General features: G+C 42.4%; 1 pseudogene; it reads left to right on the forward strand.

Annotated features, from left to right (window-relative positions):
• The first annotated feature begins 23,538 nt into the window (after positions 1 to 23,538).
• On the forward strand, positions 23,539 to 23,656 carry LOC124617403 (annotated as a pseudogene).
• The last annotated feature ends 443 nt before the right edge of the window (positions 23,657 to 24,099 follow it).

The following is a 24,099-nucleotide window of genomic DNA, read 5'->3' on the forward strand; positions in this document are numbered from 1 at the left end:
CTCAAACACCGTTTCCACATTCGCGTACACCATAATTATTCTACGGTGCAAACATTTGAGGTTACACTCGTCTGGTACGAGACGTTCCCGAGTGGAGGGGGGGGGGGGGGGAGGGGCATTGGGGGCCGAATCGCACAATAACCCTGGGTTTGGTGTGGGGCCTGGTGGGGTGGGTGGACCGCTGCGGTCTGTTGTGGGGTTGTGAACCGCTGAGGGCGAAGGCGGGACGAAGCCTCTCCGTCGTTTCTAGGTCCCTGGTTTAATACATACATACAATTGCAAATGACTCAGAAAGCTCCAATTGTCTCTAAATAAGGAAAAGTATGAAGTCATCCAAACAAGAACTAAAAGCAAACTGCTAAATTTTGTTTACACGATCGATCACACAAATTGAAAAGCTATCACTTTCAACTAAATACTTAGCGATTACAATTACAAATAACTTCAGCTGGAATGATCACATTGATAATGTTGCGAAAGCAAACCAAAGACTGTGATTTGTTGGCAGAACACGTAGTAACTGCAGACAGGTCTACTAAAGAGACTGCTTACACTACGCTTGTCTACCCTCTCCTGGAGTATTGCTGTGGAGCGCGGACTCCACATCAGCATTGACGGAGGACATCGAAAAAGTCCGAAGAAGGGCAGCTCGTTTTGTATTAACGCGAAATGCGGGAGACTGTGCCACGGATAAGACTGGCGAATTAGGGTGGCAGTCATAAAAATAAAGTCGTTTTTCCTCGCGGCCGGCGGAGGTTAGAGTCCTCCCTTGGGCATGGGTGTGTGTGTTTGTCCGTAGGATAATTTAGGTTAAGTAGTGTGTAAGCTTAGGGACTGATGACCTTACCAGTTAAGTCCCATAAGATTTCACACACATTTGAACATTTCCTCGCGGCAGGATCTTCTGGTGAAATTTCAACCACCAGCTTTCTATCCAGAGTGTGAAAAATTTTTTTGGGGCCCACCTACAAAGGGAGAAGTGATCATCATAATAAAATAAGAAAAACAGAGCTCATACGGAAAGATTTTACTGTTCATTTTTCCAGCGCACTGTTTGAGAGTGGAACGGCAGAGACATAACTTGGAGGTGGTACGGTGAACCCTTTGCCAGGCACTTAATTGTGAATTGCAGAGTAATCCTGTAGATATAGATTTTCAGTCTTAGTTCTTAGACGAATCATATTTTTAGCTTAATTCTAATGTCTTCTGTTACTGGTCACTATTCTAAAAACCCGCATTTCCTTGCCTTCTACTGTTTTGAATAGATGTTTTGTTAGTGCCCAACATTTACACACAGGACGACAATTCAAATCCCCCCAGTCATCCAGATTTAATATTTTTTATGTCTCTTTACCTCGGTTAAGACAAATGCCATATTGGCTGCTTTGAAAAGGCCATGCTCAAGAGATTCGAGTTCACATGGAGTCTTACTAACAGTCGTCCTTCTGCGTACCATTCGCGTGTTGAACAGGAAAGGGGAGAGTGAAATAGGTCCATGAAGTACTATCGGTCACATACCGTAAGGTGGCTAACGAAGTAGGTGAGTGAGTTTTGCAAGCCACGAGAAACCTTAATCTCGATGATAGGTGGAGATTGGAATCCTCCTCCTCAACAATGCGTATACTGCTTCAAATAACACTTCGCATTGCTCGCTACTTAAGAATCAAGTGTGCCAGATTTAAAGAACATCGCCGGTTTCCGTGGCTAACGTACCAGGGTGTTTATTTGTTACATGGAATACAGCTATTCGGTCCACCATAGTTCTAGGGGTTACCCAGAGGGGCAAGGGCTCGAAGGCTCCACAGAGCCATGTAAGTACCACTAAGAACGTAGATGGAAGAAAACTGACGGCTGTGGCTTCAAAAGCTTACATTGAAGGTCGGCGGAGTTGTATTCTGAATATATATCGCTTCAAAACAACCGACTAACGACGTCTTTGGTAAAGATCAAGTTAAGTCGTGTTGGAACTGTCCTATGAGGGGAGGAACGTATGATAACGCGACAGAAGAGGAAATGGGAGTAGATATCGAAGACATAGGGAGTCCATTATTAGATTTTAACAAAGCTTTGGAAACCTTAACATTAAATAAGGCAGAATGCATAGGTAACATTCCTTCGAAGTTTCTAAAATCATTCGGAGAAGTGGCAACCAAACTATCAATGAGTCTGGATATATACCACCAGACAACCGGAAAAATATCATCCATCCAATTGCGGAGATACCAAGGGCAAATAAGTGTGAGAATTATAACACAATGGGCTTACAGCTCATACATAGTAACACACAGTGCGTTCAAGAACCTAGAGGGAACAATGGGAATGGAAATCTAAGAGAAAAGTGATCGGATTGAAAAGGTCCTCAGGCACAGATGCAACGTTTCTCTTGTACTGTTCAAACCATAAGTCGAAGAAGCAATGACAGTTATAAAAGAAAGGTTATATCATCATACACCATTGTTAAATGTTACAAACATTGTACAAAACCTTGCCTTAGTTCCCAGACAAGTTTTTACAGTCTGTGAGTGATTACCGTACTCTGTAGACATAATAATGTAAAAATAGCTTCACTCTGTAAGACGTCGTAAGAGACGAAAACGTAGGCAGCGAACAACTGAGCCATTTCGAAAGCGTCAGTTCTTTGTGCCGGTGTAACCTGCCACAAAGCGGATACAAACAAATACAGGAAACGCAGCGGTGGGTTTCTGTGCAGTAAGCAAAGGAACTGCCACTTCATCAGCAGAGGCAGCGGGAGAATGATAACGCGTACACACCATCCGTTGCGTGCGCACGCTCAAAGTACCGACGTCTCGCTCCTACAGGGAACTTATAACTGGGCACTCTCAGGTGCTCGTAGAATACCTGGACGCCAACACTTGTGCAGCACTTTAAATATAAGTTCGAAAGGGACTGCAAAAGTGTACACTGTGTACATTTAGTAGGTACTCTATTTATTTCTCCAATAATCTAAAATGTACATCGAGTTGTGTCGTATAATAATATTTGTTGTGATGTTTTTTAAACAAATGACTAAGTTCTTGCCTCGAAGATAGGAAAAAAGAAAGAAGACGTGCAACGAGTCTAAGAGTTATTCTCCATACAGGGTGATTTTTTCCACCGTGTACAAACTCTACAGATTGATCCATGAAAGGATACGGAACAAAAAAGGTCTAATGAACTTATGCCCGGTAATGCGTGGTTTCCATTCTAGAGACCATGTAATCAATCATACATTGTTACAGGGACTGCGGTCTAAAACTCGTACGAGCTGTACCATGCATACACAATTACAGTACGTGTTGAAAAGGTTTCCATGTGCCTCAACTCATGCGTGTACGTGCCGTAGCATGTTCTGTCTCACGCCGGCCGGAGTGGCCGAGCGGTTCTAGGCGCTAAAGTCTGGAACCACGCGTCCGCTACAGTCACAGGTTCAAATCCTGCCTCGGGCATGGATGTGTGTGATGTGCTTAGGTTTGTTAGGTTTAAGTAGTTCTAAGTTCTAGGGGTCTGACGACCTCAGAAGTTAAGTCCCATGGTTCTCAGAGCCATTTGAACCACGTTCTGTCTCACGCATTCACATCGGCCAGGCTGTGCCCGAACAGTGTCAGAGGCAGCATGAGTACGCTGCTCCAGAATCTCCACATCTGAAATGGGCTCTGCATACACGATACTTTTCAGATGGCCCCATAACCAGAAATCGCACGGGTTGAGACCCGGTGAACGAGTAGGCCATACTGCTGGACCCCTCGTCCGATCCAGCGATCACGGAAGGCACGACTGAGATGCGTCCGAACGTTAGCGACGAAGTGAGCGGAAGCACCATCTTGTAGCAGTCTCATAACTCTACAAATCATCAATTGCACTTCTTCCAGCAGTGGACGCAAAGACGTCCGCAAGAAATGCCAATAGTTCTGGCCTGTAAGGCGACGTGGAAGAAAGGCTGGTCCCAAAATACGGTCGCCAGTTATCCCGGTCCACACTTTCCGGCTACTCCGATGCTAATGATCCGCTGTCACCGTACCATGCATACTATCCTACAGAGGACTGTTATGAAAGTTGAAGATACCACTCCGCGTAAAGCTGGCCTCATCTACGAACGAGATAGATGACACAAATCCCAAAATCATGGTTGCCTGGTGAAGAAACCAGTGATAAAACTGCTCCCGATGTGACAAGTCTGTCGCTTGTAAGCCCTGCACACGCTGTAAGTGATAAGGACAGAAACAATTGTCGTGGAGAATGTTCCACACGGTCGTCTGGCTTACCCTGTACCGGCAGGCCAGCTGCCTGGTACTAACACGGCGGTCGCCTTCCACAGTACGTAATCACTTTTTCCTTCAAATCTGGTGTTCGAACATTTCAGGTACGTCCTTCATGATTTCCTGCTTCCTGAATCGGCCCTGTCTCAGACAAACGGATAATCACTGTTGGAAACATTGAATGCTGTGGCTATTGTCAGCGGAGATAAGTCTCTTGGTACAACCTTGCTGCCCGCCGCCCGTTGCCATTCGTCTTTTTGTAAGTAAACACCATGTCGGCAAACCCTCGATTCTAATGCGGAACCATTGTGTACAACGGTGAACCACGCCCACTACAAGATGAGTCAGCAAGAGAATCTGACACAATATTACCAATTATTATGGCAGGAGAGGGCGCTAGGTCGTGACGTAAGAGGAACAGTGCCACACTGTAGGAGGAAACCATACATGCTGTAACTGTGGCTGCGTGGTACGGCGCGTATTAAACCACAGTGTCTGTAACAAAGTATGACTGAATAAATGGGGTCTAGCATTTGTGGACATAAGTTCATTAGTCCTTTTTTGTTCGGTTTCCTCTCATCGAACAATCCGTAGAGTTTGTACGACGTGGAAAAAACACTGTGTATACACAAACAATATGACAGACAGTGAGTGGCAATCTGCCGCTGTTAACTTATAACGCTGTGGTGTTCGGGAAGATATCGTCGCTCAGTGACTGCAGGAGTAATTTCGAAATTTGTGGTAAGGTCTTATGGGACCAAACTACTTAGGTCATCGGTCCCTCAGCCTACACACTACTTAATCTAACTTAAACTAACTTACGCTATGGACTCGAACCTCCGACGGGGGAAGCCGCACGGACCGTGACAAGGCGCCCTAGACCGCGCGGCTACCCCGCGCGGACTGCAGGAGTATACGATAAGACTTGCACAAAATTTCTGATTGTGTGGTGCATGACAGCTAGCTTTAAATGTAGAAAAAATGTAAGTTAATGGAGGTAAGTAGGAGAAACAATGGCATAATTTTTAATACAGCATTGGTATTGTGCTGGTTGCCAGAGTTATGTTAATTACATATCGAAGCGTAACGTTGGAGAGTAATACGAAACAGAAAGAACATGTAAGGATTAGTGGGGAAGGTGGATGGCCAACTTCGGCATATTTGAAGAATTTGAGTAAAATGTAGTACATACAATACTACTGCGGCCCATTATTAAGAACTGCTCGACTATTCGGGATCTCCACCACGTTGGATTGAAGAAAGATATCGAAGCAATCCAGAGGCGAGCCACTACATTTGTTTCCGGTATGTTCGATCAACACGTGAGTATTACGGAGACGCTTAGTGAAGTGAAACAGAAATCCCAGGAGGGAAGACGACGTTCTTTTCGCGAAACACTACTGATAAAACTTAGAGAAACATATGGATAGTCGTTTTCTCCCTCGCTCTATTTGCGAATGAAAGAGGAAAAGAAATGTCTAATAATGGTAAATAGGGTAGAACGTTCCAAATTTTTGGTTTTACGTATTTATTAATCATTGGAAATGAGCGTTTGTCGTCATTGGCCGGGAGGCCCCTTGCGGCGGCAGGTCCGGCCGCCTTGGTGCAGGTCTTGTTACATTCGACGCCACATTGGGCGACCTGTGTGCCGGATGGGGATGAAATTATGATGAAGAAAACACAACACCCAGTCCCTGAGCGTAGAAAATCTCCGACCTAGGCGGGAATCGAACCCTGGACCGTAGGAGGGCAATCCGTCAGCTATCGCGGCGTACTATGAATCATTGAACTGGAAGAACCATAACTTATTGAGCTTCTCAAACAGTTAAGTGCAGCTACCTTTGCTCTTCGTATAACTGCTAATTTTGAAAATAGACGAATTAGCACCCTGCCGTATTTTGCATATTTCCACCCAATAATGTCTTACGGAATAATTTTCAGGGATAACTTACCACTTAGTAAGAAAGTATTGATTGGTCAAAAGCGAACAGTAAGAATAATGTGTGATGTTCATCTACGGACGTCATTTAGGTACCTCTTCATGGGGCTAGGTGCTTTAACTGCACCGTAACAGTACATGGATTCGCTAATAAAATTCGTCATAAACAATCTATCACAGTGTTAGAAGAACCATGAGATCCATGCCTGTAGCATTAGAGGGAAAAACGACCTTTATTACTCATTATTAAAACGGTCAGTGGCTCAAAATGGAGTTTGCAACAACAAAAATCTTTGATCATTTACCCAGTAACATAAAATGTTTGACAGGCAGCAAAGCAAATTTCAAATCTGATCTAAAATCATTTCTCCTGGATAACTCCTTGTAATCCAGTGGCGAATTTCTATTTAAAGATGGTAGCCAGTAAAAATAAACTTGTTTTTAAGTGGAGTCGCATGAGCAGGTCTAAAAAAATGTGCTCATTAATGTTAACACTAATCATAAATAATCGTTCAAATGATCTATGAAACATGTGACTAACAAGGTAGCCTTCGGTAGCGAGGTATGTACGTCGGTGAAGAAAAATAAGTGGTTTCTGACTATCAGTTTCGAGACAGGCACTTTTCAGAATCATCTCGCTATTGATGGAACACAAAGCCATGTGAACTTGAAGATTCTTAAACACGGTAAATGGTATCAGTGTTGACAGCATAGGACACGCAGAACACGTATTATGTAAAACTTGGACACTGTCGTCATGAGATCGTTTAGATTAGATCAGATGGATACAGTTAGTTCCATAGATTCATAGGTATAAAATCAGAAGCTGCCATAAACCATGAATAAAAAACGTACCAACAAAAAGATACCTGCTAATGTCCCTTCCAGATATCCCAAGCGTAATGCTCCTAGACGAAGCGCTAAAAAATCTTAATCATATTTTCATTTAAGTGGTACGAGTAAGAAGAAACTGGTCACAAAACATGTATTCCCCAGCAAAGCGAAGTGAAGACCAGGTTAGTGTGGCAGCGCCATCGGGTTTACGTTCGAGAAGCAGGAAGAGGAGGCAACAGCTGCAGCTGCCCTCTGCTAAATTTACCAGTGCAGCCCTGCGACAAGTTACGCGTATTTGTGTCAATGCCCCGCTTATCACAACCAGTAAATGCAGACGGGTACTTTCTTTTGACAACATTCTTCGGATAACACTTTGCCAGCATTTATTCGCAGAATAAGTTTCAACCTTCGTTTCGTCTAAAAATACAACTGGTCACTTCCATTTTTATACCACACGTTTTCACAAAAAATATAATGTACTTCGTCAGTTTTGAAACTATATCCTTCCATTCGTACGTGATAAGTCGTTTATTGAGGCACAATTTAAAAACAAATTTCATAGAGAGATCATTTTTCTGTCTCAAGCGGAGGGTACGGATCAGTGTGGGTGTCGAAGAACGGATTGAACGGTAATGTATCTTAAGTCGCCAGCTATCTCACAGCAAAACCGTTCACATTGTTAAGGCTTCGTGCAAGATCTTCATCCTCGATAACCGGACGACGTCCATCTGCCTATCATACACCATAGCGGTAACCATATTATCAGTTTTGTGTTATCGTGTGTGCTTAGCGCCATATTGACGCGCTATGCATATGTCCGACGCTAGTCGTAAAATAATTATTTTTTTAAATTTTTGTTTGCGTCGAAGTGTGTTGATGTACATGACCGAAAATAACGGTGGACACCGTTGAATTTGAATCAAACGCTGGTTATACTAGCAAAATTTATAAACTTGAAGCAGATACTGTAAAATGTTCAAGGTGTTAGTTTCCTCTTAAATTTATTGAAAAGTAAAATCTACGCTGACAAGGTGTCCTTCATATGATGGTCATGGTACGGGAACAATTTATCTTACTGATATTTCTAAGAGGACAATCACTCTGAAAATTTAAAATCATAACATAGTAAATATGTTTTAAGCATATGCTGTGTATTGAATAAGAGACTAATTGCATTTTATCGCTTTGTCATCTGTTTTGTAGACAGTGCAATGAAATCGATTACCAGCTGTAGCCAAAAGTGAACATAGAGGAAGAACAAAGAAAGACAGAGGAGCAAAAAATTCTTCTTATAAGTAGGTTCGAACTCACGAACCTCAGCATACCAGCATGCGAACTTACACACTACACTTACGCGTTATGTCACACATTACGATCATTACAATAGATCATAAGTAATTTCATTTAGTCGACATATACTGAATGAAAACGGCTCTAGGGTACGATATCCACGAGCCGTTTTCGTTCACGGTGCCCATGGGCTCTGCTTCCGAGGCACTACATAGTGCACGGTACGCCCTCACATCAGAGTGAGTGGCGGGTGGTAACGCGTTCGCGTCGCTTGAAGCGGATGGCCAGTGTGAAGGATGGAAGTCTGGCCTCACCCATTCACCTTGTGAGTGGACATGTGGCCGATCATTCAGCAGGGTCAGAGCAGGCACACGGGGAGAGAGTTTACCAGTTATTGGGAGCTCCAGTGTTAGAGGAGTTATGGAGCCCCATAGGTAGATGGCGTTCAGGGCTGGAAAGAAAGCCAATGTGCACTCGTTAGGTCTGCATGGGGGGGGGGGGGGGGGCGGGGGGGGGGGGCGGGGGGGGGGGGGAGGAGGGAAGGCGGGGCTCATCAGAGGTATGGAGGCGGCTTTGCCTGCGGCTGTCGAGCGTGCAGGGTGCAGTCGTCTGAAAGATGTGGCTCACTCGGCACCAGTGATACCTGTCGCATGGGTCCTGAGGCCATCAGTTTGTACAGGCGGCTGGCAGGGCTGGTGAAGACTGCCCGCCTCGCACGCTGGGTGCAAGCAGAGCTCGTAATTTGCAGCATTGTTCCCAGAGTTGATCGGGGTCCTTTGGTTTGGAGTCGAGTGGAGGATCTCAACCAAAAGCTTCATCGACTCTGTGACGGTCTTGGCTGAAAATTTCTAGACTTGCGTTATCGTCTGGGGATTTGTAGGAATCACCAAGCTAGGTCAGCGGTGCACTACACAAAGGAAGCAGCTACTCGGGTAGCAGAGTGCTTTTGAATTGCGCATGATGTTCTTTTTAGGCTGCAGTAGTTTGAGGTGCTAGCTCGCTAGCCGATATGCAGCAAGGGAAGTCAAACGGCGTTCAGGAAAAAGACGCTTCGACTGTCATAATTTTGTCAGTTAACTATCGAAGTAATCGCAGTAAAGTTCCTGAATTTTCTGACCTCCAGGAAAGTTCTCGCACTCAGATTATTCTTAAGACCAGGAGCTGTCGGAAACGTGAAGTGGAAAGTTCTGAGATACTTAGTGATCCGTGGAACGTATATCGGAAAGATCGATTTGAGGCCATAGGAGGGGGCGTGTTCTTTGTAGTTGGCATAAATGTTGTCTCCATTGAGGTCGACATTGAGCGTGACAGTGCAGTTATCTGGTCACATATAACAGCGGTAGGTGAAACCAATTTAATTGTTGGATGCTTTTACAGGCCACGCGATTCCGCTGTGACAGTTTTAGAGTCATAGAGTCATTCAAAGAAAGTCTGCGGTCAGTAGCGCGTAAACACCCAGACGATGCAACACTAGTTGCAGGCGAGTTAAACCTACCGAGTATGGACTGGGGTGTGTATGGATTAATTGTGGGAAGGGGGGGGGTATAGACACAGTCATGCGAAATTCTTTTGAATACGTTTTCTAAAAACTGCCTTGAGCAGCCATCTTGGCAGCCCACAAGCAGTGGAAATATCTTAGACCTTGTAGCTAGAAATAGGCCGGAGCTTATCGACAATGTCAGTGTAGAAACGGGGACTGGCGATCGTGATGTCACTATAGCAAGTATGATTACGAAAGTTAATTAGTCAGCCAAGAGGTAAGATGGATGTACAGGAATTATGGGCAAAGTTTATTCAGACTGTAAATCGTGGTCTAGAGAGTTATGTGCCTAGTAAGCGGATAATGGATGGAAAAGGCCCACCACGGTTTAATAACGAAATTCCGAGGATGCTGAGGAAGCAGAGGCTATTGCACTATCAATTGAAAAAGGAACCTACAAATGACGACAAGCGAGGGTTAGTAGAAATTCGTGCGTCTATGAAAACATCTGTGTTCGAAGCATACAACAACTACCACCGTCACACCTTAGCAAAAAATCTGGCAGAGAACCCGGGAAAATTCTGATCTTACGTAAAATCGCTACGCGATATTAAAGCTTAAACTTAGTTCCTTGTTGACTGGTCTGATGTGGCAGATGAAGACAGTAAAACGAAAGCAGAAGTTTTAAATTTAACGTTCAAGAAATCGTTCGCACAAGAGAACCGTACAAACATGCCTTCATTTGACAATCGGCCAGACTTCCATGTGGAAGACTTAAAAATAAGCATCCTTGGCATAGAGAAAAACTGAAGGAGTTGAATGTAGATAATTCACCAAGTCCGGATGGAACTCTTATTCTATTTTACAAATAGTACAGTATTGACCCCTTACCTATCTTGCGCTTCTCAGCGCAGGTGACTTCAGTACATAAGAAGTGTAATATAACGGACCGGCAAAATGATAAAACAATATCCCTAGCTTCGGTTTGCTACAGAATCCTTGAACATATTCTCAGTTCGAATATAATAAACATTTTGGGTGAGAAACTTAAGTCCACGAATCAGCATGGCTTTAGAAAACGCCGCTCGTCCGAAACTCATCTTGTCCTTTTCTCACACGATATACTGCGAGCAATGGAGGAAGGATAACAGACAGATTCCATATTTCTAGATTTCCGAAAAGCATTTGACACGGTGCCCCATTGCAGGCTGTTAACAGAGGTACGAGCATATAAGTTCTCAGATATTCAGATATTTGGGTGGCTTGAAGACTTCTTAAGTAACAGAACCCAGTATGTTGCCCTCGACGGCGAGTGTTCATCAGAGACAAGAGTATCATCAGGAGTGCCCCAGGGAAGTGTGATAGGACAGCTGTTGTTCTTTATATACATAAATGATTTGGCGGACAGTGTGGGCAACTATCTGCAGTTATTTGCTGATGATGCTGTATTGTACGGTAAGGCGTCGAATTTGAGTGACTGTAGAAAGATACAAGACGACTTAGACAAAAATTTCGGTTATGTGATGAATGGCAACTAGCCCTAAATGGGGAAAAATGTAAGTTAATGCGGAAAAGTAGGAAGAACAAATCTGCAATGTTCGGATATTGTATTACTAATGACCTGCTTGACACAGTCAAGTCGTTTAAATATCTAGGGGTAACGTTGCAAAGCGATGTGAAATGGAACGAACATGTGAGAACTGTGGTCGACTTCGGTTTATTGCGAGAATTTTAGGAAAGAGTTGTTCACCTGTAAAAGAGACCGTACATAGGGCGTTAGTGCGACCCATTCTTGAGTACCGCTCAAGTATTTGGAATCTGTGCAAGGTCAGATTTAAGGAAGACATCAAAGCAATTCAGAGGAGGGCTGCTAGATTCGTTACCGATAGGTTCGAATAACACTTATGGGTTACGGGGATGCATCGGGAACTCAAATTTGAATGCCTGGATAGAAGGCGACGTTCTTTTCGAGGAACACTACTGAGAAAATTTAGGGAACCGGCATTTGAAGCTGATTGCCAATCGATTATACTGTCCCCAACATACAGTGCGTGTAAGAACAACGAAGAAAATAGGGCTCATACGGAGGCATATAGACTGACGTTTTTCCCTCGCTATATTTGTGAGAGTAATAGGAAAGGAAATGGCTGGTAGCGGTACAGGATACCCTGCGCCACCCACCGTACGGTGGCTTGCGGAGTATCTATGTAGGTATAAGCCTCCGATCCCAGCTACTGATCCGATGCCCAATACTTGTCATAGTTTTTCTGCTAGCTTCTAAATCGTCCTAAACGACATAAGCCGTGAAGGTCTAGCAGATATGGTATTTCCTAGTACTGTTAATTATAGCACAGAAAGTACTACTGAATAAGCTATTCATGCACATCGCAAAAGCATATACAGGGTGGTGAATCACCTAAAACTTGAACCGCAAATATTGCGGAAATGACAAGTATTATTGATGTGAGGTTTTCACAGAATGATGTGTTAGTCAGGGGCCCGTATTGTTAGCGAATCAACATTGCAATAACACTTAGAAAGTTTATTTTTTGTGCAAACATGTACTTTTTTTTAAATGAGACAATCTCTATTGTCATTAACAGACTAAAAGTCTGTGTTTGTTGCAGAATTGTAGTGCAAGTCGTTTACGACATACGGTATTTTGAAGAATTTCCATACCGACACTCTCGTACGGTGTTATTCTCGTTTACAGTATGCTTGTGTGTTCCGTAAGTGCGTTACTAGTTGCTAGTCAGATAGTGGCTGACAGTTCAAACAGTACGCCTTGAGTGGACGATGGGAATTACCAATACAGAAAAAGCCGACATGCTCATGGTATACGCAGAGTGTAGCAAGAATGCAGTTCGTTCTTGTACGACGTACGCGGCAAGAGATCCCAATAAACGTCAACAAATCCGGCAGTTATTTACCAACTTCTTGAACCGGTTACGTGAAAGTGGTAGTGTAACACCTAGACAACGCAACAGAAGGAATCAAACGACGACAGAAGAGTGTGAAATCAATGTTCTTGCTACTGTTGCAGTTGATCCGCAGTTAGCTCCCGCACAGTCGCTTGACTCACGCAAGACTTCTACGCATTCTTCTACAACATAGGTCCCATCCCTATTACATCTCTCACCATCAAGGGCCGCATGGAAACGATTACGAGAATCGCGTGAACTTCTGTACGTGGGAACTAAGACAGCACACTCCAGATATATCACGCACCTTGTTTAGTGATGAAACCACAGTTATCAGTCATTTCCAGGTAAATCACCGAAACATACACAATTTTTCTGTTGTCAATCCCTGTTGACTTCGTCGGGTAGAACGTTACCGTCCACGGAGTGGTGTGGTGTAGAATAGTGAACCATCAGCTCATAGGTCCGTTTTTCATAAACGCAACAGTGAATGCACACAAGTATCGCAGCTGCAGTACAGACAATCTTCCGTCGATGCTAGAAGACGTTGCTCTGCAGAATAGGAGGAAGCTGTGGTACCAAGATTATGGCTGTCCAGCCCATAGTACACGACGTACTACAGCATGTCTTCACGAACTGTTTCCAAACAGTTGGACTGGACGCAGAGGACTCACACCTTGGCCGGCCACTTCCCCGGATTTGACGCCTGTTGACCTTTTTTTTCTGTGAGCTAAGCTGAAAGAAGCTGTCTGCAAGGACATACCAACTACACCCGATGATATGCAACGATGTATTACTGCAGCCTGCTAGGACATCTCCGCTGTAATGCCAGGCCATGTGCAGCAGTCGTTCCATACCAGACTGGAAGCATGTATTGCCACTGCCGGTGGTCATTTTGAACACAACCTGTGATGGTCAATTGTCTCGTTGTGGTCAAAATCCACATAACTAGTGTAAGCATTTGTGTTGTTTTTTAGTGTGTGCTACCACATGTATTATACAAAATACGATATCTCGTAGACGACTCGCTCTAGAATCTTACAACAAACGCCACTGCATTCACATTATCTTGCTTTTGTCCGTCTGTTTAGCTGAGTATGCAGCGGGCCCGGGTTTTGTCCGTTCGTGGACTGGGTGTTGTGGTGTCCTCATCATCATCACCTACGCACAAGTCGCCCAATGTTGCGTCACTTGAAATAAGACTTTCAACCCGGTGGCCGAATTTCCCAGGACTGGACTTGCCAGTCATCAATGCCACATGATCACTTCATTTCATTTATCCTACTTTCAGTTCGTTTATGTCGATAGACATTGATCCATTTAAAAAGCGGATATTTGCACATACAATACACTTTCTACTTGTTATTACAGTCTGTTGATTGGCTGACAATATGAGCCTCTGACTACCAAACCATTCTGTGAAAGCCCCACATCAATATCGCTTTCCATTGCCGGAGTATTTGAGGTGAAAGTTATAGGTGATTTACTCTGCCTTTCCTTTCGAAGAAATACTACAGTTCCATTCATCTCAGCATCAAGTCGTTTATGCCATAGCTGTAACACAGTCGACTTGCTCAGCTGTTTCGTTATAGTTGTACATCCCGTCACCTTTACCATCTGCATTGCCACCGCTGTCTGTTTCTTATTGTCAGTACATTTAATTTTGTTATCAATAAGCGTCCATTGTCTGGCAGCGATGTGCACTACTTTAACTGGATCGTGGTTGTACCTAGTCACACTACCACGATTGATCCGCTATTCCGACTATATTGATCGCTTTGCCATGTAACAAATGTGCAATATGCTGAGGTGCATATGATAATTCCTTGGCTATTGCAACTTCGAATCATCGAAGTGAAAATCAGTTTATGATACTTATTTAAACTTATAATATTATTCCACTGAGGACATGCAGAAATCAGATTTGGCTTGAAACCCCAGTTACTTGATATTATTAATAACACATACATCAATCGGTTCTGATAAGAAATTCATAAATGGCTCAGGAACTGTGTACCATTCTTTAGGCTCCTGTTAAACTGAATTAGAAGTTAAACGTTTGGTGCTGACAAGTTATTGAAAATTTGTCCCTGAATAATGGCCGCCTTTCTGGACCCAAGTAAGTGAATGGTGTGAATATTGTGAAGATTAGTCTTCTTTCTGATATTGAGTCCATGAACTGAGCTGTTGGTTTGATAAAGAGATGTATTAGATACGACAAATTTCAGTAAGGAATAAATATATCAGGAAGGAGTAGCTAATATCCGTAGTTCCCTGAACGGGCCTCAGCAGATCGTTTTCTTTTCCATACCACAAGTAAATAATTACACAATTTTGAATTCGGAACACTTTAGCTTAACTTTATGAGTTACCCCTAAAAAGCATCCCACATGGCACTAACGGATGAGCGTATGATAACTACCCTAGTTTTTTATTTTTTTATTTTCGGCATCATATGCACTGAAAAAAATTCTTTAGGTGCTTCAGCAGTTCCGTGACGAATTTATCAAATTTTAATTTCAAGAATTTTACCTTTCTATCTGCTTGACATGTTTTGGACAATACTTACAAATTCTGAACTCATCTGTATACATTACGTCTTTTCAAACTTTAGTGACAAGGAAATGGCTGTGGCCTCTGTTCAGAGTTTACAAAATTTTTAAAAAATGACTTTCTAAAACTGTGCTTCATTTGATATTTTTTGCAGTGTTTGCACCTTCTGCAAACACACCAAATTAGGCGTCTCCTTTGTGACGAGAGGTCATACGTAAACACAAAAAAAGTAATGGCCCTAAGACGGGACCTCGTGGAACACCACATGTAATTAGTTCCCAATGATAACTGATGGATTAATACAGAACTCTGTGTTATTGACAGCTTTTGTTTCCTGTCAGAGGGAGAAAATCTCAATTGGCAGTATGGATGTTCCCCACTCACACTGTCAAAATCAACATTCCATTGGAATAATTACAATTTTGTACTTGGTGGTCGTGACGAGACTTGTTGTGAAACAATATCAAAAGCCTTTACCTAGAAAAGATAGAAGGGAACCCATTCATGATGGAAATGCATTGGATCTAATGGCAACAAACTGATCCAACCTCTTTGCGAATTTCCGCGTTGAAAGTGGCGTGATTGACCATTCCTCTGTCGCAGCAACAAAGATTACCATAGTACAAAGAGGAACTAAAATAGGTAGAAACTTTTATATGTTCCGCAGACTTAAGAGGCAGCAGTGTCGTATCTCAAAGAAAAAATTGAAACATTTTACTCTGAACAGGAGAAATATGGATCAGAACAGCTGGCCATGCACTGAAGAGAGATGTACCTAAGATCTAGAGATTTGAGGGACCCTCGATGATATTCGGGCATTGTAAAGAAACTTTCTAAGGAAACCATGGACTACTGCACAATGGCTTGGAACAAAACGTAGGTTTACAGACAGAGAAGTGCTCAGTGATATGCATTTGGCTGACAAGACAGGGTTGCATGAATCCTTCAACGACCAATGTAGCAGAACATCATCGTAAAAACTCTCACCAAAGAAATTTTGATCATATATTAGTGGTACTTAAGACCTCACCCAGACACTCATGAATTACAGAGAAACTGAAATTGATGGTAGGAAAGAAAAATAAAAAAAAATTAAATTCTTTTTCGAACATTCAATTACAAAGGAAAATTCAGGCGTACTGCCCCAGTTTAGTTCTCACAACACACAGAGGCGAGTGAAATAGGTTTTAGTGCCAGTGGCGTTGGGAAACAGCTGAAATCGCTTAAGCTGAACAGAGCTCAGTAACCAATGGAATTCCCATTAGATTCTATACTGAGTTTGTAGCTGAGATAGCCCTGTTTGAAAGAGCCGAAAGCTCACGAAAAAAAACTGTTTCCTGTAGTTGGAAGAGTGAACAGGTCACACCTTTCTGCAATAATGTTAGCAGACGTCATTCGGAAAGCTACCATCCAGTAACCAGACAGCCATCTGTCATAAGAGAACGTATTAAGAGATCAAACGAAATGAGGTATCTCGATCAGAATTACCTCCTGTATGCCAGCCAAAGTGGACTCGTAACCATCAACCATGTGAAACTCAACTTGCGCTTTGCTCACACGATTTTCCGAAAGCCATGATCCAAGGTACCCAAGTAGATATAGTATTTCTTATCATCTTAACGGGATTTGACACAATACCGCACACCCACTTATTATCGAATGTGCGATGGTGTGGCGTATCAAACGAAATTTGTGACTGGGTTCAGTATTTCTTGGTAGAGAGGACACAAAATGTTGTCGTGGAGAGTCATCGACAGATGTAAAAGTAACTTCAGACGTACCCCAGGGAAGTGTGTTTGTCCGCAGCTCGTGGTCGTGCGGTAGCGTTCTCGCTTCCCACGCCGGGGTCCCGGGTTCGATTCCCGGCGGATTCAGGGATTTTCTCTGCCTCGTGATGACTGGGTGTTGTGTGCTGTCCTTAGGTTAGTTAGGTTTAAGTAGTTCTAAGTTCTAGGGGACTGATGACCATAGATGTTAAGTCCCATAGTGCTCAGAGCCATTTGAACCATTTTTTTTTAAGTGTGTTTGGACTGTTGTTGTTCATGTTGTATATCACTTACCCTGCAGAGAATTCTGACAACACCACAGACTTATTGCAAATATGCAATTATCTGCAATGAAGTAATGTCTGAAAAGAACTGCAATTTTCAAGTGGCTCTAAGATTGACCCCTTGCTTTAAATTTTCGGAAAAATAAAATTTTGGCTCTCACAAAATGGAAAAATGTAGTGTCCTATGACTACAGTATCAGTGACTCACAATTAAAATAAGTAACAATTTGTATGGATATGTCAACACATAGCCTTTCAACCGCTATTTTTCGGACTGCCAGTCCAGAGCGTTAATCGCTGCGCTATCACAATTGGTTGTGGGTGAAAATGTTTCTTGTAAGACGCACAAATCTCTATGTGTTCCGTTCCGTAGTCGGGAAAGAAATATCGAGAGAATGGCATGTCCACAACTCTACCAAGTTCTGCTGCTACCGATCGCAAAAAGAAAAGAACATACGGCGATTCCGAGTTTACAACAGCCGCCTTGAATGAAGTTTACAAGTACAGAAAGGACAGTTCCACCAACCTTCGACAATGAGATTATAGAGCTTCAAATTGAATCATGAGAGAAGACGGTGGCCTAGAAGAAGCAATCGAAAACGAAGTTTGTTCCCAATGTTATTGACACTTTACAACGTCGTGATACCCGTCTACAGTGTGATAATGAAGCTCATTAAAGTTTAACTGCAACTGATTTTTTTCATATTTTTGTTTTCATCTCTTAGAAAGATGCACCAGAATAGTTGCTTATAATAATTAATTTTTATTAACGACAGACTGTTTCGACAATAAGCGCCATTGTCAAGTACTTTTTTTAAGACCTTGCATAAATATGAATATCATTTATATTAGAGTGATTATATTGTACTTATGTCTAGAATGATGCGACGTTCATATTACGTCGTTAGTGAACTGTCTTATAACTGCCAATGTTTGGATTAGATGCTAAATGACCGTACGCAATATGTTAATTACGTTTTGACTGGGGGTGGCCGAGCGGTTCTAGGCGCTACAGTCTGGAACTGCGCGACCGCTACAGTCGCAGGTTCGAATCCTGCCTCGGGCATGGATGTGTGTGATGTCCTTAGATTAGTTAGGTTTAATTAGTTCTAAGTTCTAGGCGATTGATGACCTCAGAAATTAAGTTGCGTAGTGCTCAGAGCCATTTGAACCATTTTTGGAAAAGTAACAAATATTGCAGGTAGCGATTCCAAGATTTTTTTTTCATTGTAATGAAGAGAGTAATACCAAATGCAGAAATCCTATAACACTGTAGTGCTCTCATTTGTTCCAAAAATGGTCTAAATAACGAACGGTGGAATGGTGGGAACTGGTAGCTAGAATTAACCTATACTTGTCAATTCTAGTTACCGATTCCAATATTTGTTACTTCTTTCAGTAGTTTAGAGAGAAATTACAAATGCAGATATCCTGTTACTTTTCAGTGCTCTAAATAATGAATCATGGAATGAATGGAGTCGGCAAGTAGAACTGATCTATATAGCTTAATACAGGCTACCGATTCGAACATATGTTACTTTTTGTGAATTTTCGTTACTTGTGTACTGGCTTTGCTTTTAGCATTTCTCTGTCGGTTTCCCCACATTTCATACTATTGTTCTTTTTATGTTTCATATATGTCATTATTTATTTTATTTTCCAGTCCAAATCCCTCCCACTTTCCCACCGTAATCCCGTTAGATTCAATAATTATTATTAAAAATTAACGCACTTTCGCGATATTACGATTTTACTATCCGCTATACTGTAATGGATTTAAAAGTTCTCAGTGCTTTTCTTACTCACATAAATTACGATAATAATTTATTTCAGGCGTGTATATTTCTCTTTTTCTGGTGTAACTGATTTTCATTAGCTTCAATTCTTTTCGATATAATTCGTGGCTAAGTAATAAATCGCGTCAACTGTGGCTTTAATTTTATCGTATGCTACATTAGTTTGTCTACGAATACGATCAACTGTCTTCAAAGATTGTCCGTATAATCGTCTTTTCCTTAAGTTTGGCGTCAATGCTCAAAGACAACGGGGAAAATCATCAGCAGTATTTTGATTTTTCAAATGTGTAAAGAAGCTGGACCGATTATTCTCGCTGTTTCTAATGTGTTCTTTATATGTGGCGTTAAAATTTCTTCCTGTTTGGCCAATGTAAAATTTGTTATAGTTACTTCATGTTATTTTGTATACATGGGTTACCATATTCGGATGTTCTCCTCGTGGAAGAACGTAATTTTATTGAAACGTTGTTATTGGTTCAAAAGACTCTTTGTAGCTTTAAAGCCAATAACAACCTTTAAGTAAAACTACGTTCCGCCGCCACTAGAACACCTTTAGATTAGAAGTGTCAAACTCCTGTAAAATCGTAATTAACGTATTATTCTCAAAATATTTACGTCATTTAGCTTCTAATCAAAACGTTGACAATTATGAAACAGTTCACTAACGACGTAATATGGACGTCACATCATTCTAGTCGTGAATACAATATAGTCACTTTAATATAAATAACATTCACAAGTATACACGGTCTTACTAAAACCGTATTCACTAGTACTTGACAATGATGATAAATGCCGAAGCAATCTCTCGTTGATAGAGATTAATTATTATAAGCAGCTGTTCTAGTTCATCTTTCTAATAATCATATCATTATGTGACCTATATTATACTGCTAGCCCTAAAGAAGAAGAAATGTAATTTATTGAGTGCCCGCAGGACACTACTAACAATTTATATTAATGATCTAATTTATAATATTAGAAGTATCTTGACAAACGGTCTCAGGTCTCTTTGGCACATGGGAGCCAATGACAGAGATGTTTCCGTGAAAGCCTACTTAAAGAGCTTCAAGAGCGAAGTTTACGTGACGAATGTAAGAATGTACTTCAACACCCTGCATATAGTTCCCCCAAGGATCGCGAGGACAAGGGTTAGGCTAATTACAGGGCACACAAAGGCAGTTAAGCAATTATCCTCCTCGCACTCCACGCGTGACTGGAAGAGGAAGTATTCCGAGTAACTGGTACAGTGGGAAGTGATCCCTGCTATGCACTTCAAGGTGCTTTGTAGAGTTTGGGTGTAGAAATACACTGACGGAAAAAAATCACAGTAGCAAGAAGCAGTTGTGCTACATAAACGAAAGTTGATAACCGTGTTTCTACACCTGAAAGATGATGTCTATTCAGATCTCGTGTCAGCCACATGAGAGTGGCGTTACGAGGGTGCATATCAGGTTTGCTTTAAATACACGCTTAACGGTCGTGAACGTTAGTTACCTTTCAGACTATACATGGCGAATTGATGTTAGTCAACAATGCCTTTAAGGCAGAGGTGGCCAATATTTCGGCTCGCGGGCTATGCCTGGGCCCGAGTGCCGAAGGACTCAACCGCTCAGCGTCGCACCACGTTTCCCCCAACGCCACGCCGCGCTCTTTGAGCGCGAGGAGGGGGAAGAGAGGAAAACAGCGAACGCGCCGCTTTTCATTGGCAGTACAGTCGTTCTATATGTGATTTGGTTTTATATTCCCGTTTCTCAATAACTTAAAAGACAGAAAAACATATTTTCAGTATTAATTATTTTTAGCGCGCTAAAAACAATACAATTTTTATCTGGTACAGATTGTCAGCTTACGGACAGATACAGACAATTTCACAGAGTTTCGTACTCAAGCTGCCACGTAATCGTGACTTACACTCAGTCACAAAGGTATTGGGATAGCACGTAACGGCGCATAATTTTGCAGTTTGCCGCATGAACAAATACAGAAATTGCACTTTGTAATGTATCTGGGACTCTGGGTACGATGTCGCAACGTGAAACACGCGTCAAATACGAAGAATTGTTGTTGGACATGTGTCTGTTACGTAATATTTCCTGAAAATGGCATGGGAAGGTGCAGCAAAAATATTCGAACAAAGACGGATAACGTGAGAGAATAGTTCATTCCGAGACTCACAGAGGGTGAAGCGACTGCAGTGTCTCCGACATTTCCGCGAGAAGATAGCGATGATTAGTAAATACGTATCGCGAGCCTGTGCAGGTCGACGATGGGACGCAGAGGGAAGTGTTCTACGTTCGAGCAAAGGAAACTTGTCGCTTATCATCACGCGAAGGGGAAAACCTGCAGGGAAATTGCCGCAATAGTGAACATCAAGAAAAGTACGGTTCACGACATTATTAAACGGTTCGAGAAAGAAGACCGATTGGAATTCCGTTGCGGTACACGAAAGCCATGGACATTTTCACAGAGAGATCAACGTGTGATTGTGCGAAAGGTACAACAGAATCCGAAAATATCTGCCACACGAATTGCAAGTGAGTTGGAGGGGGACCTTGGTATAAAAGTTCATCCCGAAACCGTGCGGAGAGTACTGACGACGATCGCAGTACCATGGTCGAGTGGCACGGCGAAAACCATTCATAAATGCAGTGAACCAGAAGAAACGCATGCAGTTTGCGAGGGAATACGACCAGGCTTGATGGAATCGGGTGATATTTTGCGGCGAATGTAAATTTACATTATGGCAAAGCGACGGAAAGGCAAACGTGTGACGAAAAACCAATGAAGAGCTGAATCCCAGGAACCTCAGACCAACAGTAAAGTTTGGAGGTGGGAGCATCATGGTGTGGGGATGCATGTCCGTCAATGGTGTGGGTGATTTAGTGTTTACTGATGATACGATGAACAAGGAAACGTATTTGAATATACTGCGAGGACATTGGAAGCACAGTGCACGACATCTAGGTATTGCGAACAACTTTCATTTTTATCAGGATAATGATCCCAAACGTACCGCGCACGTTGTACAAATGTGGTTGCGCTTCAATTGCCCGAAAGTACTGCACCCCCCTCCCCAATCACCAGACCTTAACCCAATCGAACATTTGTGGGTTAAACTGAAACGGACCCTCCGCGCGGACAACATCTATACGAAGGAGACCTTGAAAGAGAAACTGCGCCAAGAATGGGCAAATATAGGCCCAGATTTCATTAAAAACTCGTGGAAAGTATGCCTAGTAGATTGGAGGAGGTATTGAAAGTGAAAGGTGGACCCACAAGGTATTGACATTTTCGTCGTACAACTTATGAACATTTATTGGACAGTGTCCGAATACTTTTGTAGCAGCAGGGTGTGCAGGATGTTTCATTTTTGTTGTTAATTTTTCTGTTATTTATGTTTTGGAAACGAAATTATATAATAATTATTTTGTAATTAATGTTGTAACGCATATATATTGCTAATAGATATGTTTGGGTTTCATAGTCAGTGTTTCTCGAGTACTCATTGTGAAACTTCGCACTGTCCGAATACTTTTGCGACTGAGTGTATTTAGTTTCATAACCAGAAAAAGGCCTTTCACACAAATATGTTGATCGAAATATGGTAGCACTGTTGCAACCTCATTATGGAGACGGAAAATCTACCTGAGAAAAGCAATGTAGATGTCCTGCACAGTTTTAACGTAAAAAGATTTTTAATCAGTTGCATCCGCACATGCACATAGGTGCTTTGAACTGAAACGGCAAACGATCTAGGAAACAGCTCGAAAACAGAGGTAAGATTGACAGTGTCATCAAAATCTTTATAAACCTGTCATTGTAATGCTTTCAAGGCCTCAATGAATTCTTCAAGCGTCAAGTTTTCTTTGGCGCCAGTGAGCTTAGGGAAATGGATTGTGTTTGTCAGAATGTGTCCCTTCTACAACGCGATTTTCTTTTTAAATGTATCCTCATCAAATCAGAAATAATTTACGTTGCAGTGTCTTACAGTCGGCAATGTGCAACCAAGTCCTCTTAAAATGCGAAGTCTGCAGTCCATACTGAACGTTCTAATTTTCGTTTTTGCGCTCCTTTTTTCTTCACAAATTCAACAATAGCGAGATTTAAACTGAAAAATCGTTCCAGGCATGCCCCTTAACTTAACCAGTTCACTTTGCAGTAATATATGAAGTCTCCATACTCTTTGTCAGTTTTGACTGAAAACGGTTGCAGCTGAAATCGAATAATGGGTGCGACTTCAGAAATTTTACTATTTGTACCATCAGTTTCTTCAAGTGCTCCATGCCTGCAAACTTAGAACAAAATGCTTTCATATGTGTAGATCAGAGAATCCCATACATCGATCGTTGTAATTTTTTGCTCTTCCGTTGTCATCTGAAAGTTTAAATTCTTTTTGCATGGTACTGTAATGACTTTGGCAACGGTCTTGCCGCAGTGGATACGCCGGTTCCCGTGAGATCACCGAAGTTAAGCGCTGTCGGGCGTGGCCGGAACTTGGATGGGTGACCATCCAGGCCGCCATGCGCTGTTTCCATTTTTCGGGGTGCACTCAGCCTCGTGATGCCAATTGAGGAGCTACGCGACCGAATGGTAGCGGCTTCGGTCAAGAATACCATCTTACGACCGGGAGAGCAGTGTGCTGACCCCACGCCCCTGCTATCCGCATCCTCCACCGAGGATGACACGGCGATCGGATGGTCCCGGTAGGCCACTCGTGGCCTTAAGACAGAGTGTACTATAATGACGTTTCGTAGCAAGTAAGCAGCACTAGTCGCTTTTGTGAATTGAGATTTCTCATCTCCCTCTTCTGTCATTCCTATTAATTTTAAATGATTGTGACAGTAGATCGAGAGTGTGTCTCTTTTTGTGCAAACAGCCGTTGGACCTGTGAATGTCCTTCATACCAGGAACAAATAGCGAGGGTTAAAAACCGATGACGCCATGATTCTGCCGGACTAAGAGAGCTGCGTCGACCGA

Source organism: Schistocerca americana, chromosome 5, assembly GCF_021461395.2.
Source record: "Schistocerca americana isolate TAMUIC-IGC-003095 chromosome 5, iqSchAmer2.1, whole genome shotgun sequence".
NCBI classification, from domain to species: domain Eukaryota; kingdom Metazoa; phylum Arthropoda; class Insecta; order Orthoptera; family Acrididae; genus Schistocerca; species Schistocerca americana.